The 24884-nt window shown below is 40.2% G+C and overlaps 1 pseudogene; it reads left to right on the top strand.

The window, feature by feature from the left end:
* Positions 1-1569: 1569 nt before the first annotated feature.
* On the top strand, positions 1570-19774 carry LOC111150690 (annotated as a pseudogene).
* Positions 19775-24884: the final 5110 nt, after the last annotated feature.

The raw sequence follows: 24884 nt of genomic DNA, 5'->3' as shown, positions 1-24884 counted from the left end.
TAAAAAAGGTGAAAATGGCTGCTCTTAGGAAGTTATATTTGGTGGTAGAAAGAGAAAAGGCTACTATTTCTTTTATTTCGCTCTCTCTTAGTCACCAGATGGTTTTATTTGCCTCTATTTTGAATGAGTTGTTACAGGCATTCTCCATTTGTTAGATTCGGTGTTTTCCCGGGCATCCCCTTTTCAAAATGTTCTTCCTTGTTTTATGAGCGCTTTCTTTGAGCCATAATCTTATGCCCAATATTATAAGGTCAAATACATGTTACAGTCCTCCCTAGATGCTTTTAACTTTTGGCAACTGTTCGAGAGGTGTCTCTACTCAGTGTGCTCTCTTGCCCTACATTCTTTTTCTAGAAATGTGTCTTATCTTAAAAAGACTCTTGTTTTATGCAAACACTTGCTGTCCAAGTATATTACCAGTGTTACTGACAGTTTGCACAGATGTTCAGTCTCTGAGAAACTGGTAGAATTATAGTGGGCAGCACAGCGGTTGCTCATGAGTTTCTGATCTCTTGAAGGTACCATTTTACATTTTTCAGTTTAATAGAATTTACCGTTATATACTAATTAATGTAAAATAGATGTGCAATACCAGCTTCGTGTTGCTGCCTTTCCACTACTGGTTATGGGAATTAATGGTGGTTGTGTCTTTTCAGACATTATTGAACAAAACTTTTGCTGTTTCCACAGCAAGGACTAAGAAGATTTTGCTTATTTTTCCCACCCCTACCAACTTTTTAGAATTTTAAACTTATAAGAAGTTCCATAACAACCCCTCCGATATCCCTCCCCTAGATTCACTAATCGCTAACATTTTGCTACATTTTCTTTATCTGTAGCTCAGCAAGCTCTTTCTAAGGAAGAAGACCTCCCCTGCTTAACCACACTAGGGCTTTGCACTCAGGAAACTTCCCCGAGTGCCACTATCTACGGTCTGGTCCTTATGCTCCAACCAAGGATTACGTGTCAAGTTGAGGTGCCCTGTCTCAGTTCCTGACTTTTTCTTTCGTAACATGGTCATTTTGTTGAAAGTCAAGGCCAAAAGTTGTTTTGTAGAATATCCCTCAATTTGGATCTGACTCGTTTCCTTGTGATCAGATTCAGATTGAACTATGGGCCGCATTTTCGAGTAGACCTGTTGAGGCGCAGTGTCCACCGTCCATGCACTCTACCTGACCTAGATGGTTCTTCTTTTGAAGGAATTACTAAATGAGAAGATAAGAAGATGTAGATTTTAGGCCCATTGTAGTCATTCTCAGAGAAAGGACCGGAGGTTTGTGAGCAGGAAAAAGCAAGGGCTGTATTGTAAGGACTTGTATGGTTGTAAACTAACTCAAGAATCACCAGCCTTGTGGATATTTAGCTCCACTCACCTGTTTGCTGCTGTTGATCCAGGGCAGTGCTCTCGTTCTAGAGTCAGATTGTCTTCTCCACGATCCCTCTGATTACCTGCCCTGGCGTCAACTCCCTGCCTCACACCATTGATCCTGACTATCAGTTGCCTTCTTTATCCTCACAAGGGACGAGCTCTGGTAGTTCTTTCCACTCCAAAAAGTCCAGTGGTCCACCATGGGCATACTGGTGGAGCTGTGCACCGAGGGCGAGGACTGCTCTGTTTACACCTGCAACGAGTGCAAGCACCACGTGGAGACCTGCTGGCACTGCACTGTCTGCCAGGTAGGCCCGAGGGGTGGGGAGCAGAGGGCCCTAGAGGGTACCTGGTCCCTGCCTCAGGTCAGTAGTCCAGCAGATACACCTGGAGCACCTACATTCTGTGCCAGATCAGATTACACACAAGGACAGGATGCAGCCATTTCTCATATATGTTCCAATAATTTGCTAGGAGGTGTACACCACCCCCCCCCATCCTGGGCTCCTCTCTCCAGGCGAGCCCATGCTGTGTGCTCCTTCCCACTTTGGCTGGCCTTGCTCTGGCAAGGGCTGCAACCTTCCAGTTGGGCGGGGTGGTTTGGGTGGCGTATGGCAGTCTGGCCACCTGGCAAGGGTGGACCATGGGGCCAAGTATGGCAGTTGGCACTTATAAACAGTGCCAACCCCCACCCCACCACCAAGGCTACTATTTCTTGATGTAAGCCTCTAATACTACTTGATAATTTATCTATTTGTATATATTACCTTGATGACATTTTTACAAATTAAAACAAAATACAATACAGGTATTAAATATTCCACTCAAGAAGCTAAAGGAAAATATAGCAAAATATAGCCAAATATGTAAATATAAATCATCGATAAGAACAAAGAAACTAAGAGAGAACTGATAGAGAACCAAAACCAAAAACAGAAGTGTAATCTTAATTGAGAAAACAAAAACCACTTCATTGAAAATACCAATAAAATAGAAAAATTTTTGGTAAAAACAGTCAAGAAAACAATGAGTACAAATCATTAAACACCACTAAAAACAAGAAAGGGGCACAGTTGCTTAAAGAAAGATTAGGTGTTCTTAGATAATATTGTTAACTACTACACAAAACTAACTTGACAAATTATTTGAAATGGATGATTTTCTAGGAAAATATAAATGTTATTTTTGACTCAAGAAGGCTTAGAAACAATAAATACATTAAAACCTTAGAAAAAATTAGAATCTGTCAAAGAACCACTCCAAAAAATTAATGACACAATTTCTTCACAGTTTCAATAATTTTTATGTTGTACAAACTATTCAGGAACATGTGCTTAAAAAATTTTTCCATCCCATTCTATGAATCTAACATACACATGGTTTTAGTTCTAAAATACAATTATAGCACAGCAAAAATAAAATTATGGCAGTCTCACTAATGAACAAAGATGCAAAAATGCTAAATAATTAGTAGCAAATTAGATTCTGTAATATATGAAGACATGAATACTCTTGCCTAATTAGGTTTATTGCTGGAATATAAAGATGCATCAGCTTTACAGAATCCAGGAATGAAATTCACCACATTAACAGTTACATTAAAGCAATCATCTCAGAAGATGACAAAAAAAAAATTCAATAAAAATTCCACAATATAAACAACCTTAGTAAGCTACAAATATATCTGATAAAAGTGATCTACCAGACTCTATGGCAGACTTCATATTTAAAGATGAAACATTAAATGCAATCCCATTCAAGTCAGGGAAAAAAAAAAAAAAGACCGATAATATCAACACTGTCCTAGAGGTACTAAGCAATGCAATAAGATAAGAAAAAATGCAGGATAAATTTTGAAATGGGATAGATAAATGGTCATCATTTTTAGCAATATGTACTACTAATATTACTTACAAAATGTAATGAAAGGGGCACCTGGGTGGCTCAGTGGGTTAAGGCCTCTGCCTTCGGCTCAGGTCATGATCCCAGGGTCCTGGGATCGAGCCCCACATTGGGCTCTCTGCTCAGCAGGGAGCCTTCTTCCTCCTCTCTCTCTGCCTACTTGTGATCTCTACCTGTCAAATAAATAAATAAAATCTTTAAAAAAAATGTAATGAAAAAAATAAACAAGCAATGTCAAAACAAACACACAATAACCCATATAAGGCCAAAGATTAAATCTATTAAGACATAAATAAGACACAAATTAAGAAGACTATAAAATTTTACTCAAAGACACAAAGACAATATGACACATAGAGAGATAGATCATGTTTCTGGATAGGCAGAATAAATACTTCATTCTTTTAAAACGTAACCTGTAAATTCTATCAAAGGATATTTGTTTTCAAAACTTCATACATCTTTGTGGACATCTGGACTAACCTACCAGTCTGATTATCTTTCTTTTATGGATAAATATTTTTCTTTCTTGAAGTATATATAATTTCTTTATCTTTGCAATCCGTAAATTTTATCAGAATACATCTAGCTGTACATCTCTTTTTCAGTGACCCTGACTGCATATCTATTTATAAATTTCTTTTGGTCGTTTTGTTTATTTTTACTTTTAGCTACTCATTAAAAAACAAAACAAAATGAAACATTAGATTACTTACCTTTGCATTCCATGTTTTTACCTTTAATCTTGTAACTTCCATCAGCCTTTTTGTTCTCCATTAAGGGGGTAATTCGTGCATTAAATTTTCCATAAATTGGTGCTCATTCAGTTATAATCTATCTTAACCAGGTTTGTTTAAAATATATTTCTCTCTCTTATTCTCAGATCCCTTCCTTTGAGCAGGAACAGAGCCTGTGGCTACAGAGATTACAATCTCCCTGGAGCAAGTTTCCAAGCAGGCTTCCTCTTGTTGAGTGGCTTTGAGAACAGGACCAGGCACGTCTTTCCCTGGGGGCAAACCTGTAAAGAGGTTTCCTCCAGAGTGGGAGGCTAATAAATATTTGTGAGCCAGCCAGTTCTCCTAGCAAGCAAAAAGGATATGAGTCAAAGCCATTCTCTAGTTCTCCCTAGAAAGAATGGTTAAAGGTAACTGCCAACAAGCTGGTGCTCCTTTTTCTTGCTTATGTTAACTAAATGAAAATTCCTAGAGTCTTGAAATATGTAGGTGGCATAGGTTTTTATTTTCCAGGAATAGGCAAACATATCCATTTTATATGTGCTAGATTATTTTGAGAGATATTTAGAAAGTAAGGTTGTTGGGGTGCCTGGGTGGCTCAGTGGGTTAAGCCTCTGCCTTTGGCTCAGGTCATGATCCCAGGGTCCTGGGATCGAGCCCCGCATTGGGCTCTCTGCTCAGCAGGGAGCCTGCTTCCCCACCTCCCCCCACCTGCCTCTCTGCCTACTTGTGATCTCTCTCTCTGTCCGATAAATAAATAAAATCTTAAAAAAAAAAAAGTAAGGTTGTCAAATACATGTGATTATGTTACTATCTTACCTTCATTCCAAGAAGAATTTGCCTATCAGAGGTTGTTAACTAAAAAAGTAAAAAAGGAGGATGTGTAATTAGAACACTGCAAACAGTAAGTATAAGTTATTTTTACCTTTTTTGTTGAAGTACGCCGAACATAGTATAAGGAAAATAAAGTCTTAAGTATACAGCCTGATTAAATTTTTACAAAGTGAACACACTTATGCGACCACCAGCCAGGTGGAGAAGACCTTAAGAGGACTAGCCGTTTTTTCTCTTGTTCTGGGAATCCATCTATCAGACTGAAAGAAGACTGGGCTAGACTCCTGAGAGATGGGACACTGTGTGTGGAGGGGTCCAGGGGGGCACACATGGAGGAGCACATAGGAGCCAGACAGTGAGTGAAGCTACTTGGAACTTCTAGCACAACTTCTATTTGAATGTAGCTGAGTGAGTGACCCCAGCTTTTGCTACACAACACTAACTAAAAACTAAGTCCTGCCTGAATTCCTGACCCAGAAGATTGTGAAAGAATTCCATTCTTTTTCTTTGTATCATTATTATCTTGATATCATCTCAAACTTAGAAAAAAATTGCAAATATCCTACAAAGAACTTTTTCCTAAATCATTTGGAGTTAAATTTCTGACTTGATGTCCCAACAGTAAAATTACTTTATGAATTTATTACCACAATACAACCATCAAAATCAGGCAATTAACCCTTCACAGGCAACAGATTCCTTTATAAGGAACAGATTCAATCCAGAATCACCTATTACGTTTATTTGTGATGGATCTTTAGACACCTTCAGTACCGAACAGTCCCTTAGTCTTTCCTTCACTTTCATGACCTTGGTATTTTTGAGAATTTCTTGCAAGTTATTTTGTAGCATGTCCTTGAATTTGGATTTGTGTGAGATTTCCTTATGCTCTCAGCTACTGAACTCTTTGTTAGGAACATCACAGGAGTAATGTTCTGTTCTCCTTCCATCCAATCCAAGCACACAGAATTTTTTTTTGTTCCATGTAACTCTGATCACTTGAGTTGATGGCTACCAGACTTCTCTACTTCTCAGTTACTCTTTTTCTCTTTATCATTAATAAGCATTTTATAAAGTGGTACTTCCAAGCAATGTAAAGTTTCACCAAACCTTCAATTTATCCAATTATTAATTTATGTTACAATAGACTCATGAATTCACAGCCTGTTAAAAGCATCATTCTGTTGTTCATATGGTCCCCATTTTGGCCAATGGGAACTCTGTTCAAATAGACTTCTGTGATCTTTTGGCATGTCCCCATCATTCTTTGTATGTTTCTTATTTTTTGTCTGGAATAATAAAATATCCCAGTCTCATCTTTTACTTTCCCTGCACCAACTCTTGAATAAGCCATTTTTATAAGGAGTCCTGATTCCATTTAGTGGAGAATAATAGTATTTAGAAGACAATTTCTGGACAGTTGGTATATTCATTGCTATTGTGGGTGAGGCATTGCTGCTTTAAGCAAAAATTAGAGAATGTATGTGTTTTATATTTATCTGTATTTTATCTGTATTTTCGTATCTGTCTACACATACTGAAATCCATGTCCTTTTCCATATCTGTTTCTCCAAAAAAAAAATAAGACACATGGCACCCATCATTAATATATTTTGTTATTTTTATATTATACTTGTATTTTATATACTTTCATGTATGATCTCCCATTGTCTTTGCTGCATGTGTAACTTGTTTAAGGAATAGCAATAAGTCCAGTGTAGCAAGAATGGGGGGAGCAAAAGGGAAAGTGGTAAAAAATGAAATCAGCATTATGTCACTAGTATCCTAATAATAAATCTTCCTTCTGATTCCATGATAAAATAGAATAGGTATTAGATAAATGTTAGTTAAATTTAATTTAAGTTGGGGCAGTTGGGTGACTCAGTCATTAAGCATCTGACTCTTGCTTTCAGCTCAGGTCATTATCTCATGGGTCATGATCTCATAGGTCATGAGATCAAGCCCCACTTAGGGCTCCACACTTAGCGGGGAGTCTGTTTGAAGATTCCCTTCCTCTGCCCCTGCCCCCACATGCACATACTCTCTCTCTCTCAAATAAATAAACCTTAAATAAATAAATAAATTTAACTTAAATGATGGCTAATCTTATACATGGATTTCCAGATATGTACATTTTTTTCTTCCAGCATTTTGTTTTGTCTTTTGAATTGTCATTATTCATCCTGTATGTCTCATAATACTTGCCTAGCACATAACAGGTGCCTCATGATTTTTTATTATCTACTTTAAATTAAAAATTTTAAACTTGATAAATTTACATTTGTTTTAAAAACAATTGAATATTTTAATTTTCTAAATAGGTAGTGACTGATTTTTTTCATAAAGGAAATAATGCAGTATTTCAGAGGAAACTGGCTTATTTTTATATATTCTTAAGGTTTTCTTTTTTAAGCATTCTATTGTTTTAAATAGGTAACTTAGATTCTTAAAAATAACATTTCCTTCCCCTAAATACCAAAGTTTTTATTTCTTCCTATTTGGCAAACATTGATTTGCGGCTTCCAAGGTTTATAATAGAATGAAAATCAATCCACACCATTCTCAAGACTTAAAATCAACACACTGCTAATTGCATTTCTCGTTTTGGATCTCTGCTCAGGACAACTAGGTAACAGCTTCTTAATGCTAAACCTTGGTGAACGAATGTATTTTATAGAGTGTAATAAGAGGGTCCAGTCAGGAAATCGGAACTATTCTCAGAACTATGAACAAAAGGACCTTAATACAGAGATTGGTTATGTAAGTGAGGAAGGCCCTGGAAAGCCTCGTAGGGGTAGGGTGGCCGCCCAGGTATTAGCAGGGGCGATGGAATGAGGAGTTCTTATCAGAGCTTACAGGGCAAGACCATGCAGCAGGGGGATAGAACCACAGTAGGAAGTGCCCAATGGGTGCTTGGATGCCAGGGAGAGGGGCACCGAGTAGGACCTACAACCACAGAGAAGGCACAGTGACTGATGGAGAGATCACCTGAAGCAGAGTGAGAAGCAGAAAAATGGCTTGACTTCTCCCTTTATGCTACCTTCCAGTCTTTTGCCAGTGCCTCCCATTTGTAGGAACCTAATGGGATCAGTTAGCAAGGGAGCCTGGGAAATGCAATCCCTGTGAAAAGTAGGGGAACAGAAAAAAATGGATCTGAGAACAAACAGCAAATGTGGCACAGCACATGTTTCTTAGCTCTTATTTTCAGGAAAACAAATCAAAAGTCACTTTACAAAACAATAATAATGCCTCATGGAATTTTAAAGTATATGTAGAATTAAATTACACAATGATAGGAGCACATAGGCAGTAAGAGGAAAATTGAAATCAAAAGTTCTCAGGTCCTTCCATTACCTGGGAAGAAGTAAAAGTCATGAATTGTATTAGAAACCTTAAAAGATGGGGGTTCCTGGGTGGCTCACTGGGTTTAAAGCCTCTGCCTTCCGCTCAGGTCATGGTCCCATGGTCCTGGGATCGAGAGCCCCAATTGGGCTCTCTGCTCAGCAGGGAGCCCGCTTCCTGCCCCCCCCTGCCTGCTTGTGATCTCTGTCTGTCAAATAAATAAATAAATAAATAATCTTTAAAAAAAAAAACCTTAAAAGATGAACAGTTACTCAACATCACTAATCATTATGGAAATGCAAATCAAAATCATAATTAATACCCATTAGGATACCTATTACAAAGCAAAAACAAAAACAAAATGAGGGGCACCTGGGTGGCTCAGTGGGTTAAAGCCTCTGCCTTCCGCTCAAGTCATGATCCCAGGGTCCTGGGATCAAACCCCACATTGTGCTCTCTGCCCAGCAGGGAACCTGCTTCTCTTCCTCTCTCTGCCTGCCTCTCTGCCTACTTGTGATCTCTGTCAAATAAATAAATAAAATCTTTAAAAAACAATAAAACAAAACAAAACAAAACCAGAAAATAGTAAGTGTTGGTAAGGATGTGGAGAAGTTGCAACCCTGTGCATTTTTCATAGGAATTTAAAACGGTGCAGCTGCTTTTGGAAACAATATGGAGTTTCTTTAAAAAGTTAAAAATAGAATTACCATATGATCCAGCAATTCTGCTTCTGGGAATATACCTAACATAATTGAAAGCAGATTCGAAAATATATTTGTATGCCAATATTCACAGCAGCATTATTCACAATGGCCACAGAAGATAGACAATAGAAAAGAAGAAACAGGTAGAAGAAAAGATAGAAAAAATCCGAGTGTTCATCAACAGTTGAATGAATAAGTAAAATGTAAAAGAAAAAACCCAAGCATCCATCAACAGATGAATGAGTAAACAAAATGTGATACATGCATACAATGAAATTATTCAGCCCAAAAAAGGAAGGAAATTCAGAGCATGCTACAACATGGATGTACTTTGGAATTTGGATACGTATTGGGTGACTTTCTGGCCTTAGTTTTCCAAATCTATCCTATGTTTATTAGTTTATAATATACTAACTTGTCATAAAACTACCACTATCATTTAAAAAATTATGCTTACAAGAGTGATTTACTTGTTCAAATACAGATCAGATGTGAGATATTTGTGAGACTTTTAAAAGAACCACTAATGGGGGGTGCCTGGTTGGCCCAGTGGGTTAAAGCCTCTGCCTTCAGCTCGGGTCATGCTCTCAAGGTCCTGGAATCGAGCCCCGCATCGGGCTCTCTGCTCAGCAGGGAGCCTGCTTCCTCCTTTCTCTCTCTCTGCCTACTTGTGATCTCTATCTGTCAAATAAATAAATAAAATCTTTAAAAAAAAAAAAAAAGAACCACTAATGAAAGTCATAAGTTCTATTAATTTAGAAATCTTTCAAAACAGAATATCTCTGTTACTCCTAATTATGGCTTGGCATATTCTTCATTAAGTAGTACTTACGGATTTCAGATAAAAAGTAAGAACCTCACCTAGGTGATTTACTTAACATCTGCTCACTTCATAAAAAACCTGAACCAATTTCTGATCAGAGCTCGGAAGAAGATTAAGACTCTGCATGAACGCCTCAGATACAAAAGGGCAAGTTCCTGTCTTGTCTAGTGTGACTCCTCTGTTGGTTTTAGTTGTCACACGAATATTCCAGTTTGTTCCAAAACAAATCTTGCTCAGAGAAAGCATGTTGTTCATTCTCCTCTGAATACTGAAAATGATAATGAGCCCTTATGGATGAAGAATAAAGTATAGCATTTTAAGGCCTTTGCCCCTTCTCAGTTTAATACCTTTCTCTTCTAATAATGTGTTTTGACTTCTCTTTAAAAAACAAAGCCTTCTTTTACTTGCCCAACTGCTTATCAAGATTTAGTTTGATGCTATAGAAATTCAAACTCAGAAGCAGGGGTAGAGGGACAAACAGATCAATAAAACAAAATAGAAAAATCAAAAACAGATTAATGGGGGCGCCTGGGCGGCTCAGTGGGTTAAGCCTCTGCCTTCTGCTCAGATCATGATCTCAGTGTCCTGGGATCGAGCCCCGCATCGGGCTCTCTGCTCTGCGGGGAGCTACTGAGCTTCTCCAAGCCTGCCTCTCTGCCTACTTGTGATCTCTCTCTGTGTCAAATAAATAAGTAAAATCTTTAAAAAAAAAAAACAGATTAATGATTATTTGGGAACTTGGTATGTGATGGGAAAAGCTATGTAGACTAGTGGGGAAATGATGAACTATTCAGTAAATGATCTTGGGACAATTGGATAATTCACATTTTTTAAAAAAGATATTGGGGGTTCCTGGGTGGCTCAGTTTGGTTCAGCGTCTGCCTTTAGCCCCCCATTGTGCTCCCCACGCGGTGGGGAGTCTGCTTCTCCCTCTGCCACCACCCTCCCACCCAAAGCTTGGGCTCTCTCAAATAAATAAATAAAATCTCTTTAAAAATTTAAAGAATAAAAAAGCTATTAGATCTATATTTTTAAAGATTTATTTATCTATTTCAGAGAGATATAGAGAGTGTGAACAGGAGGAGGGGCAAAGAGAGAGAGAGAAAGAATCTTCAAGCTGTCTCCCAACTGAGCATAGAGCCTGACTTGGGGCTCAATCCCAAGACCCCTAGATCATGACCTCAGCTGAAATCATTAAACAATGTATTTCTAATCTCTTTATAAATGGAATCATACTTTTTTCCGATGCCTTTTTCCCCCAATCAACATGATTTACCCACATTGAAGAAATCACTCTTATTACTCTATACTATTCTATTCCATGAGTGCAGCACAATTTATTTTCTTATTCTTTTTTTAAAAGATGTTATTTATATATTTGACAGACAGAGATCACAAGTAGGCAGAGAGGCAGGCAGAGAGAGAGAGAGAGAGAGAGAGAGAGGGAAGCAGTCTCCCTGCTGAGCAGAGAGCCCAATGCGTGGCTCCATCCCAAGACCCTGGGACCATGACCTGAGCTGAAGGCAGAGGCTTTAATCCACTGAGCCACCCAGGCGCCCCTTATTTTCTTATTCTTCTAAGGATGCAAACTTGGGTCATTTCCAGTCATTTGCCCCAGTGAACAAAGCAGTTATGACCATCTTCTATAGGAGTCTCTCTTGGGGTGCTCATGCAAGAATTTCTTGTTTCCAGTAACTGAGGGGTGGAATTTCTGGATTCTAGGGTTTAATCTAGCTTTTGTCCCTTCAGCTGCACTTAAACACCCATGTCAAGATTGCCAAAGACCTCCATGGTGCCAGATGGGTAATTTTCTATTCTCATTATGCTCAGTTTTTCAACTGTATTTAACATGGCTTTTCCCTGCTTGAAACACTTTGCCCAGTCGTTCTTGGAACAGTCAACTCCGCTGACGTTGCTCATATTCCAAGGTAGGTCTTTCTTGATTTATTTTGCCAGCTCCCCCTAACCCTTCTATCCCATTTCTCAACATGGGAACTCCTTGGAAGTCCTTCCTGAGGCCTTTCTTTTCTCCCCAATATCCATATGTTCTCTCGGTGAACCCATCCATCTCTGTGACTTCAAATATTATTTACTTGTTTTAAAACCTCACTTTATTGGGGCGCCTGGGTGGCTCAGTGGGTTAAAGCCTCTGCCTTCGGCTCAGGTCATGATCCCAGGGTCCTCGGATCGAGCCCCACATCAGGCTCTCTGCTCGGCAGGGAGCCTGCTTCCTCCTCTCTCTCTCTGCCTGCCTCTCTGCCTACTTGTGATCTCTGTCTGTCAAATAAATAAATAAAATCTTAAAAAATAAATAAAATAAAAAATAAATAATAGTCCCCAGCTCAAAAAGGACTTCCCTAATCAGCCTATTTAATTAATTTCCCTCTGTTATTTTCTTCTCAGTACTTTCTTTCTTTCAAAACACTCATCACAACTTGTAAAAATACATTTTAAAAAGATATTTACAGTCTGTCTCCACCAATGGCATACAAGGTCCACAGGAACAGGGGTTTGTCAATCTTTTCTCTCTTGTACCCCAGCATCTTGCAAACTCAACCTCACTGTAATTACAAAAAACTTGAAAGTTATGAATAAGACCCATTTTACATCCTCTGATTTGCTGAAGTGAATAATTTATTATTATTTGTAAAATATTCACCAGCCTTGACAGTAGATGTCAGAAAGAGATCTATGCACAGTGTAGTAATGAGCCAAATTTCCTTAATAAATTCCTGACTCAATCTGTCTTGTTATCCTGCTTCCTTACTGGAGGCTATTCGCTGCTGGCTTCCAAAATGCCATTAAAACCTTGTTTAAAATTCCGTCAAACTACAAACTGAGGGTTTCGGAGGGGAAGGGGGTAAGGGCTTGGGTGAACCCGGTGGTGGGTATTAAGGAGGGCACGTATTGCATGGAGCACCGGGTGTGGTGCATAAACAATGAATTTTGGATCACTGAAGAAAAATAAAATTAAATAAAATTAAAAAAAAAAAAACCCACAAACTTTTTAGCTTGACCACACAGCACTGATCAAAAGTTCAGTCTTGAGGAAGTGAGGCAACCCTTTTTTCTTGGCTTGGAGTTACCTGAATAGCCACCAAGAGTCCCTTTGTTTGGTTTGGTGGGTTCAGCTCCATGAATGAATAGCTCCTTTACCAGCAAACAATAGCGTACAGCTGGGCCACTAACTAGTTGAGAGGTGTTAATCTCTTGGTAGGTAATTATTTCCAGAGATCTAGCAACTACTAGAATGTTTGGATTCCTACTGTGTCCTGGAATTAAAAAAAAAAAAAAAAAAAACCAACGTAAGGATGTTTTCTGAAACTTTTTAAAGATTTTGTTGTTTTCTGCCGCAAAACTCTTAAATTTCAAAAACCACAGTTCCACCCTGAATTCATAAAATTATATATATTTTTCTTGAAATGATTATGAGTTTATAATTTAGAAGCTAAGAGACTGATTTCCTTTATCATTCTAATTCACATTCAATTCTTAAACACAGGGAACAGATACATTGAGCAAATGTGTGGTTTACCATCACTACTTTCACCTGCTCACCTGAAGGGATATGTAAAACCTACACAGTCACTGCTGTGACCTGCAAATGTTTACTTCGAGAAGTTAAACATCAGACCTTGAGTAGGGGTTAATCGACAGTCTATGTCTAACAGCTTGCTGTTATGCAACCTTATACTGCGTCTTTAGAAAAACCACCCGTCAGTTACTGTCACTTCACAGCAAAAACAAGCGTGCTTTGCCTTGATGTCCTGAGAGGCCACGGAGTCCTTAAAAACCAAAAGTAAACTGTAGAATGAGAAAAATAACTTTTAAACTTAGTCTTCCTCCAAAATTTCCAGTGGCAAGTGAAGTGAACTGAGGCTCTTCCCCACACCTCCTTGTGAATTGGAACATTCTGTGCTGAGTAAATTGAGCTTGGTAACACACCATGCTGAATTTAGCTCAGATTCGAAAAATACCGCAACCATGCGCCATTGTCTGATCGTGTCTACTTTCTGGCTAAAAACAACTTCCATGAAGTATTTATTCTCTTAACCTCTTTTAGGACCTGGATTTTTGCTCACAGTGGTACAACTGTGTATGGTGGGATTCAGGTTGAGTTCTGAATGCTGAAAAGGCATCATTAGATTTTTCTTAAAAATACCATTTGAGGGTGCCTGGGTTGCTCAGTGGGTTAAGCCCCTGCCTTCAGCTCAGGTCATGATCTCAGGGTCCTGGGATTGAGCCCCACATCGGGCTCTCTGCTCAGCAGGGAGTCTCCTTCCCCCCTTCTCTCTCTGCCTGCCTCTGCCTACTTGTGATCTCTATCAGATAAATAAAATCTTTAAAAAAAAATACCATTTGAGGGCAGCTCAGTCAGTTAAGTAATGGACTCTTGGTTTCAGCTCAGGTCAAGATCTCGGGGTTATGGAATCGAACTCCACACTTCAGTGTGGTCTACCTGAAGTTCTCTCCCTCTCCGTCTGTCCCTCCCCCTGCTCACACACACTGTCTAAATAAATAAATAAAAATAAATGGTATTTTTTAAAATACTATTTGAAAATACAATCCTTGTCTTATTGTCTTGAATTTGTTCCGGTCCCAATTTTACACAAGGTTTTTAGACAAAATGATTTAAGACTTCCTGAGACTCAGGAAAAAAAAAAGACAACATAAAAACTCAACCGTTTATCATTTCTGATTTAATCTTCTTGTCACACAGATACCAAATTCATAAGGGATGAGACTCTCCATTCTTTGCTGTATTGTCAATTCTCAGTTAAAGGCCTGAACTGCGTCAGGCTCCTCAGTCTTCAGCTTCTCTTTTGCTGAAAAGCAAGACTCCCCTGGGGAGCTATCATAGCTTCCCGCACTGATAGAGGGACAGCCTTAGCTCTCTCAGGAGGTATGCAGTATCTAATATTATATCACAAGGACATTAGGCAGGAGTGGCCTCCAAGAATGGGTTTCCTGATTGGTAACATTTCACTGTGACATTTTCATCTGTATTTGTCTTATTACATAATTTCATTTTTAAAACTACATAAGTCAGGGTGCCTGGGTGGCTCAGCTGGTTGAGTCGACTCTTGATTTCAGCTCAGGTCATGATCTCAGGGTGGTGAGTTTGAATCCTGCATCGAGCTCTCCTCTCAGCAAGGAGTCTGCTTGAAATTCTCTCTCTCCTCTCCCTCTCGCTGCCCATCCCCCTGCTTACATTCACTCTCTAAATAAATAAATAAATAAAAATCTTCAAAAAAAAAAAAAACCTACATAAGTCAATAAAATATGAGTGAAAAGAAAGAATATTCTTTCTGTGAAAACTAAGTTAAATGTCCTGAAAACAGTTAGGTCTAATCCCTTACTGAAATTATTTAGTTGTCGAATTAGATGTGGGTTAAACAATAAACAAACCAAAAAAATGGGCATAAAAATGGGCATGTAAAGGTCTGAGGACTTGGGGCACCTGGGTGGTTCAGTCGTTAAGCATCTGCCATCAGCTCAGGTCAAGATCCCAGGGTCCTGGGATGGAGCCCCACATCAGGCTCCCTGCTCAGCGGGAAGCCTGGTTCTCCCTCTCCCACTCCCCCTGATTGTGTTCCCTCTCTCGCTGTGTCTCTCTGTGTCAAATAAATACATAAAAAATCTTAAAAAAAAAAAAAGGTCTGAGGACAAACATTCTAAGCACAATAGAGAAGCTACATCGCTATAAGAGTTAATTCTATGGACATCAGGTAGGTCAGTTAGGTGGAGGTCCTTGAAAGAGAATTTACTTTAATGTTGACTTAAACTATTTTTATGATATTCTTTAATTTAAAAACATATCAAGAGTGTGATAAAGTGTGCCTAAGAAATCCAACTGAACGAATTAAGTAAGAGAGACTGATAGATAATGATGGTAGTACAACTGGCAAGAAAACATCCCAAAGAAAATGCCATATGACCTCATGATTATAAAGAACTCCATCAGAGTTTTTAGTTACAAACAACAGATGCTGACTCTGGATATTTAAGCAGTTGGTTAAAAGAAGTTTCTCAAGAATACTGGGTTAAAACAGGTGAGCTTGATAGTATGTCAACTAGACCTTGATAAATCTATAAAAGAAAAACAAAGGGTACTAGGCATCCAATGTGTGTTTGTTTTCTTTAACACCACCAAGCAATCAACTCACTTCTGACACTATCTACCTGGAGATGGTGTCAGATCCCACAGGCTAAAGACTCAGTCCTGCAACACTGCCCACTGTCACAAGTCCACGTTGTCCCCTGTGCCATGGAGCACATGACTCCCTTCTCAAGTTTGATTAATTTGCTAGAGCAGCTCACAGAACTCAAAGAAACATTTTATTTGCTAGATTTTCAGTTTACATAAAAGGATACACGGGAACAGGAACAACCAGAAGGAAGAGATGCACAGGGTCAGGTATTTGGGAAGGGGGCATGGATTTTCCACACTGTCTGATCTTGTCGTTCTCCCCACATGTTCTCTCCAAGTATTCACCAACTCAGAAGCTCTCCAAACCCCATCCTTCTGGGTTTCTATGGAGGCATCATTACATGGGCATTATTGATTAAACAGATGGCCACCAGTGATGGAATTCAATCTCCAGCCCCTCTCCCTTCCTCAGGATGGGGTTGGGTGGGGGATGTGGGGGTAGCACATACTGGACACTCCAGCCCTGTAATTTCTCAGACCAGCCCCATTCTTAGGGTCTTTCCAAAAGTTGCCTTTTAGCATAACAAAAGACTTTTTTCCACTCTCATCACTGGACGAAAACCAAATATATATTTCTTATTAAAAATCATAATATCACAGGATAGCTCACAGAATCAGTGGGAGGACAGGAGAAAACATGTGAATTGATGTGACACTTCCAGGAGCAACAATGAAATCCATCGTGCAGGAATGGTCTGATGAGGAACCTGTTGGCCTTGCTCTCCCCTACCATGGAGGGCTCACCATGGCCCTTCTTTAGAGTGTCCATACTGCTGGCCAGCACCATAGCTATTTCCTACATGGGAAACCAACCTTAGGACCACAGCTGTCCCCTCTACTTCCACCCTTACCTGCAAAATAGATGGTTTCCTCTCAGTTTATTTCCTTGTACAAGTTCGGAGATAAAGTCTCACATGCCTATGAGCTCGCTGCAAAGGATCCCAAGGAATTGAATTTTCTGGGTTTCTCTCTTGGGGAGGCAGGACTCCTAAGTCTAGAGATTTTTTGATGTAGCAAAAGTGATCAGAAAATGCTGGGCAGACTAAAAATGAAAGAAATAGCCATTCCAACGGCCTCCAAAGTCAATGGATTTACTCATGTTCAGTCAAATTCTCCTAATCTAGTACTTATGATGTCAGACCTCTAGAATTTCACGTCATGTGTGACTTACCAAAGTCTTTGATTTCTCCAAAAGAATTTAATAATAATAATAAAGAATAATGATGATCATGTATACAACATCCACACATGCACACATACATCTTAGTGGTTAAGAGCCTGACTGTGGAACCAGACTTTCTAGATTCCAATCCCTGTCTGCTACTTATTAGCGGTGTGACCTTGGGCAATTGATTGTAACATGTATCATCAACTGTCAACTGTGGATAATAATGGTAACCTACCCCATAGCAGTGTTGTGTGTTTTAAATGAGTTGATAAATGCAGAGCTTTCAAAACCGTCCTTGAATGACTAAAAGTGAGCTATTATTATGGGTAGTACATAAATACTATAAGAAAACAGGAATGCACTGAATTTATGAGCTATACATTATGGGCAAAGTGCGTAGATGGAGGCTCAAAGGTGGAAAGAGGCATGGTCCTTGCATTCTGAGCAGGTAACCAAGCGTGGAAGATAAACACATAAATAACTGTGATACAAGACAGCCAGCAGTAAGTGTACAATATCAGTACACACAAAACACTACAGGAATACTAAGAACAGTGAAATTCTTTCCTGCCTTTCTGAGGCACTTGGGGTATGTCAGTTTGGAACTATGCCTTAAAAAAAAAAAAGTATGAATTTGATGGGCAGATACTAGGGGGAGGGAGAGGATGAGGGAATTCCAAGCAGGAATGGAGCAGCTTAAACCAAAGCCCAAAGATAAGAAATGGTACAAAAGAGGGGCACCTGGGTGGCTCAGTGGGTTAAAGCCTCTGCCTTTGGCTCAGGTCATGATCCCAGGGTTCTGGGATCGAGCCCGGCATCAGGCTCTCTGCTCAGCGGGGAGCCTGCTTCCTCCTCTCTCTCTGCCTGCCTCTCTGCCTGTTTGTGATCTCTTTCTGTCAAATAAATAAATAAAATCTTTAAAAAAAAAAAAAGAAAAGAAATGGTACAAAAGGTATGGGATAAAGAAAGTTAAGCTGGAGACAAGGCAAGAAAAGAAGCCTAGACCAATCTGCGGGGTGTGTTCAGTTCTTGGCTGGAAAGATGCACTAGATTATGAACGCAATGGAACTTCCAGTTGTTTTATATCAAGGAGGGGGTGTGTGTCCCAAGCCATCCCAAATCACTCAAACCATTCCATTTTTTGTAGTCCATTAGTTATCCTCTGATTCTAGGTTTTTTAGAAAGGCATTAACTTTTCACGGCTACGAGATAAAATGAATTACATTTCTTTTCTTTTTTTTTAAGATTTTATTTATTTGACAGATAGAGATCACAGGCAGAGAGAGAGGAAGAAGCAGGCTCCCCGCTGAGCAGATAGCCCGATGCAGGCTCGATCATGACCTGAGCCGAAGACAGAGGCTTTAACCCACTGAGCCACCCAGGCGCCCCCATGAATTACATTTCTAAGTCAAATTGGAAACTGCTTTGAACTATCCTTGCTGGAGTTTTCCAATTCTCTGTTTCTATATTCTTCCCTGGGCTGCCTAAAGGAGGTTTTTTAACTCTAAACAGACAAAAGCCAGTTAGCAGCATTCCATTATTCAGGAACTAGAGTTTCTTGACATTCACGAGGCAAAGTCATGGCTGCTCTTCTCATTTACCCCTCCATGAGCCCGTTTCTTTCCTCTTATTCTCTCTGAGATCAAAGAGAAGGGCACGGAGAAATCCTGTTGAAGTCAAACAGTTCCTTATCCGAAATGTAGCTCATTTCCCCTTTCCTCAAGGTTTGATATGTTCTTTCCAGCAACAAATCCACAGCAGAAAGGTGGGTGAGTGACTCCTTGGGTCAGTGTTTGCTCCCTCAGCCACCCCCCATCTGGCAGGAGCCCCAGGTCGGCCAAGTGTTCCAGCACATCTCCCCCAGCACTGAGTCCTGGGCTTGGTGAGCTTTCCAAACCTCCAACCACTAAACTGACTTACGGACTGTGCTCACCAGTAAAACATACTCACAGCTTCGATTTTTAAATATATAGTAAGCAAATCTGAGTTAAGAAGTATTCCAAAATGAATAGAATTTGGAATTGCTAATGATAGGGAACAAACATATCAGTGTAAAAACTCTAGTGTGACTCTGCATCAGTTCATGGTCCACAAATTTGGTTCTGAGACTCAAAACCAGAATAGGAAACTCACTTGTTCTACGGAAGACCTGTTTGCTTCATTAATATATGGTTGTTTTTTAAAAAGGCTAAGAAGGAAGCCCCTGCCCCTCCCAAAGCCGAAGCCAAAGCAAAGGCTTTGAAGGCCAAGAAAGCGGTGCTGAAAGGCGTGCAAGAAAGATGCAAGAAAGGCGTCCACAGTCACCAAAAAAAAGAAGATCCGCACATCACCTACGTTCCGACGACCCAAGACTCTGCGTCTCCGAAGGCAGCCCAAATACCCTCGAAAGAGCGCCCCCAGGAGAAACAAGCTTGATCACTATGCCATCATCAAGTTCCCCCTGACTACTGAGTCAGCCATGAAGAAAATAGAAGACAACAACACACTTGTGTTCATTGTGGATGTCAAGGCCAACAAGCACCAGATCAAACAGGCTGTGAAGAAGCTCTAGGACATTGATGTAGCCAAGGTCAACACCTTAATCAGGCCTGATGGAGAGAAGAAGGCATACATTCGGCTGGCCCCTGACTATGATGCTTTGGATGTTGCCAACAAAATTGGGATCATCTAAACTGAGTCCAGCTGGCTAAATCTAAATACAGTTTTTTCATGATAAAAAAAAAATTGGCCCATTTAACTGAAGAGTCCAGAAATGGTTCCAAGCTTCAGGAAGAGTTGGATCAGGGCTCTGGCTTTCCTTCTTTCTGTTTCTTGTTTTTGCTCACTTTGGACCCAGTCTGGCTTCCTTCGAGATTCCAAGAACACTTTTAGCAGTCAGTGACTTGTTGGAAAGTGATCTTATGATTCCACTGTAGGTTTAATGCATTGTTTTACTATCCTTCAAAATCTAGCAGGTGCTGCATTATTACACAAAGGTAAGAGTCTTTTACAAATGGTTCTTCAAAGCAACAAAGTGCTGAAACCCCAAACTTCCGGTGCTGGACAATGAGTGAGGGTTACGTCCTCATGGGTGCCGTGGGTATCCTCCCTGTCTGGGCCCATGTGGTCTCTTCAAATTAGACGGTTCTGCTGTTCCCATGTCAGGGGAGTATCCAAGCCTCTGCTTTTTTGGACGCCCTGGCACGCAGGACTAACCCTTCTTACATTATTACCACGTGGCCACTTTTCTCCAGAGTCCTTCCATTATTGGTTCCTTTTAAGAATTTGAAAAATAAAGCAATGGATAGAGTAAAATATTAAGACCTATTTCCTTTATTTTCTTTTTTTAAGTTTAATTTTTTTAATAATCTCCACACCCAGTGTGGGAATTGAACTCACAGCCCCGAGATCAAGAGTCACAAGCTCTTCCACCTGAGCCAGCCACATGTCCTAAGACCTGTTTCTCTGGACATAGAGGACCCCTAAGCAATAATGTGAAAAGAAATGTCATGGGGGTCATTCTCTATTATTATATTTTAATATGTCGGGTTGTTCTATTTCTGGTCCGATTGTTAGGAAAATTAACTAACTTGTATGACTGCCTGAAATAGTATTGATGACATTTTCTCTCTGTCCTGGACTGTGTTTTTAGTGTGCAAAATCATGTATGTGCGTGGACTATGTGTGGGCGTGAGGGGATGGTCAAGGGAATAAGAATCAGGTCCTGCTGTTGAACTCTGCAGCAGGCAAGAGTTCACATTTACTAAGCACTGCTCTGTGCCAACCATGGTTCTGAGTTGTTTGTTTGTTTTTTTTTTAATTCTGTTTTTGGTTTTGAGCTTCTTACGTATTTTTTTTAAAGATTTTATTTATGTATTTGACAGAGAGAGACAGAGATTACAAGTAGGCAGAGAGGCAGGAAGAGAGAGAGGGGGGAAGCAGGCTCCCTGCTGAGCAGAGAGCCCGATGTGGGGCTCGATCCCAGGACCCTGGGATCATGACCTGAGCCGAAGGCAGAGGCTTTAACCCATTGAGCCACCCAGGCGTCCCTCTTCTTACATATATTATCACATTTAATTCTCATAACCACCCAATGGTATGATATTGATCTTCTTCCCATTTATGGACAGAGAAACAAGTTCAGAGAGGCAAGTATATTTCTCAAGGTTGCACAGCCCAGGGCCTATCTCCAAAGCCTGAGGACTGACCTGCGAGTGTGTACCTGGCTTCCAGCGCCCTCTCCCCTGAAGTATACAGCTTGATGTTCCCTGAGTGTGACAAAAGGTGTCTCCCACCTCTATTCAGTGCCCTTTAAGAAGCCTTTTCTCTGAGAATGCCATAGAATTACAGTTTAGTGTCAGGGAGAGAACAGCTTGCCCAAGCCTTTTCTCCTCCCCTACCCCCGAAACATTTCATTTCCTCCACTATAATGACCTTCTTCCCTTGCCATGTAATTCCACGTGCTTCAGAAGCAGACAAAGTGCTACTACTTGATTCTTTAAAATACATTTTTCTGAGTGTGGAAGAATTACACGCAAATTGGAAACTTCTGGAAAAAGGAAAACATGGAAATCTGTAAAGAACCGCATAAAACACCCTAACACTCCTAATGCCATCAATATTTTTGTGCATTTTCTTCCAGCAGGCACGGCTTTGCATTTCGGTTAATCCATACATGTTTATGTGGTGAACATGTGTCCAGAATTCTTGAGGGCAACAACTGCTTTTTTTTTTTTAACTTGACCAACATTATACTTCCAAACAAACTAGAATTTAAGTAAAAACCTGACATAAAAACGAACAAACAAAAAACCCCACGGTCCTTCCAGGCCTAGCGCAGTACCTGACATAAAACAATGAGCATCTAATTAGTACTCTCTAATTATGTGATTTAATAAATAATTGTTGATCGAATGACTGACATTATATACCCTCCAAAACTTTTTAAAGGCCAGATGATTATGAAACTCTGAAATAAAACATAAATGTGAGATCACATTAAGATAGCGCTTAGCTATGGGGCACCTGGTGGCCCAGTGGGTTAAAGCCTCTGCCTTCGGCTCGGGTCATGGTCTCAGGATGCTGGGATTGAGCCCCGCATCGGGCTCTCTGCTCAGCGGGGAGCCTGCTTCCTCCTTTCTCTCTCTGCCTGCCTCTCTGCCTACTTGTGATCTCTGTCAAATAAATAAAATCTTAAAAAAAAAAAAAAAAAGATAGAGCTTAGCTTGTTTTCAAAGGTTTCCCCCAGGGTGAAAGCAAAATGGTGCAACACAGAGAACGCAGGGGCAGGAGGGGGGCTGGCAGGCTCTAGCTCAGCTCGGCCGCTGCATATGCATTCTACTCCTTCACACCGCAATTTCCGTATCTGTGATGTGAAAGGGTTGATTGGACTGCTGGCCAAGATGGCCTTCTATTTTTAAACTGTATCATTTTCCCTCTTTGAAAGGCTGTTCTTCTAGTACATAAATACATTTTATTTCAAAACATTTAAGTCCTTCAGAATTATATAGGGTAAAACATTGAAATTTCCCTTTTACAAACACCACCCATCCCCAATACCACTGTCCTGCCCAAAGGTTATAACTAGGGGCACCTGGGTGGCTCAGTGGGTTAAAGCCTCTGCCTTCGGCTCAGGTCATGATCTCAGGGTCCTGGAATCGAGCCCTGCGTCGGGTTCTCTGCTCACCAGGGAACCTGCTTCCCCATCTCTCTCTCTGTCTGCCTCTCTGCCCACTTCTGATCTCTGTCTGCCAAATAAATAAAAATCTTTATAAAAAAAAATTAAAAAGAAACAAAGGTTACAACTAGTACAGACTGATGTCTCTAAAGTCCTTCCACCCTTTTTCTATACTTGTACATATATCCAATTACAAATATGAAATTTAAGGAACCATACATGGAATCATATTATATGTATTATACCAAGAACTGCTTCCCTCCTGCCCGCCCCCCATCCGCCTGCCATTTTCCCTACAATATGTCTTTGGAGCTCTTTCTGAGTCAGTTCATCTGGATTGACCTCATTTTGGTAAGATGGATGTAACATCGGTGACTCAGGTATTCCACTAATAATGGACGTGGGTTGTTTCCAGCTTTACACTATTAGAAACAATACCCTGTCCTGCCCACGTCTTGCTTAAGGGTCTTGCTTAAGAGCATAAACTCTGCAATCACACTGCCTGTATTTGAATCCTGGTTCCACCACCTCGTGGCTGTTACTTAACCTCACTCTGCCTCTTTCCTCAACAATGAAGAGAGATCACTGGGCTACTTTTAGAATCACGTTAGTCGATATACGTAGAGTTCTTCAAACTGGCACGTAGTAAGGGCTAAATGCTATTATCATCGCTGTGATCATTACATATGCCTTTATGCACATAGACAAGCCATTTCTGGGGAACTGATTTCTGAAGATGGCATTGCTGGACTGAAGTTAAACACGTTTGACACTCTGAAAGATTTTGCCAGATTGCCTTCCTAAATGTCTTTAACGGTTTCGACTTCTATCAACAGTGGTTGGGGGTGAATATTTTACAGTGATCATTATGAATATTATGTGCTTGCCCTACTATTAGGTATCTAGGCACCTTTTGAAATGTAGGCTAATTAGCCATTGTCCCTGTCACTTAGTGTCCTTTACTGTCAGACTGAAACGTAAGACTTCTAAGCACTATTCAGGCAAGTTTGGGCCGTTAGCTGTTTACCAGGAAAGCTAGTGTCAGCGGTTTTAGGCTGCTCCCTGTCCATAGCCTGTACTGCCTCTCTTTAGTGGAACTTATGTGCCCCGAAACTTGTCCGGTGATTGCTTTCTTTTGTGGGGTTAATGTAAAATTAAAATCTGTATTTATCTCAAAAACAGCTAAAAACAAAAGCAGAACACAGAACAAGTATCCGGGAGTTAGTACACACTGTCAGAGTTTGAAGATTGTGGTTAGAGAAGTGTTAGACATTAGAGAGATGTGTCTGAGCTTGTCCGCTACAAAGTGCTGCGCAGTCTGATTCTGAATCAGGACTGGGGCCGGCTGGGCTGAAGGATCGCTTCAGGCTCCACCTAGCCCTTTGGGATTGGCGCCTTTAAAACGGCCTGAAAGCTCTCCAGTGCCCTCTTCTGGCAAAAATGAGGAGTTACAGGCTTCCAAGAGAGCTGCACCTGCCTGGTCCTTGGTGCAGAGTATTTGTTTATAGAGTTAAGGTCAAAGAGTTAAAGGGAGGGCGCCTGGGTGGCTCAGTGGTTGAAGCCTTTGCCTTTGGCTCGGGTCATGATCCCAGGGTCCTGGGATCGAGCCTCACGTCGGGCTCTCTGCTCGGCAGGGAGCCTGCCTCCTCCTCCTCCTCTCTCTCTCTGCCTGCCTCTCTGCCTACTTGTGATCTGTCAAGTAAATAAAAAAAAAAAAAAAAATCTTTAAAAAAAAAAAGAGTTAAAGGGAGAGGGAAAAATTCATGTTTCAAGGGAGGAAAAATTAAAGTACTTGAGAATAAATTGCTGACTGAAGTGCTGATTAATATTTCGTTATTTATTCAATTGAGAAAAACAAGTGGAGAAACAAATACAACAGCATTTTGCAGAATCCTATCCAAAACAATAAAAACCAATCTCCACCATACAAAACTTCTAAAATTCCTAAATCCCCAGATGCACTCATTTAGTATTTTCCGACCAACGTGAGCCTTATTTAAATGCTTATCATGTGAGGAAATGTGAAAATAATAACACTAGTTGTGTTATGGATTTTCTAAAACTGTAGTTACTCCTCATTTCCCTGTGTTCCTTTTATCTGAATTGCTCTCTGGAAGTAACTCAGTGATGGAAAAAAGTTT

Source organism: Enhydra lutris, unplaced genomic scaffold (assembly GCF_002288905.1).
Source record: "Enhydra lutris kenyoni isolate GAN:26980312 unplaced genomic scaffold, ASM228890v2 scaffoldscaffold24, whole genome shotgun sequence".
Lineage (NCBI taxonomy): Eukaryota > Metazoa > Chordata > Mammalia > Carnivora > Mustelidae > Enhydra > Enhydra lutris.
The sequence above is the reverse complement of the archived record's forward strand: the minus strand, read 5'-3'. Positions and strand labels throughout refer to the sequence as shown.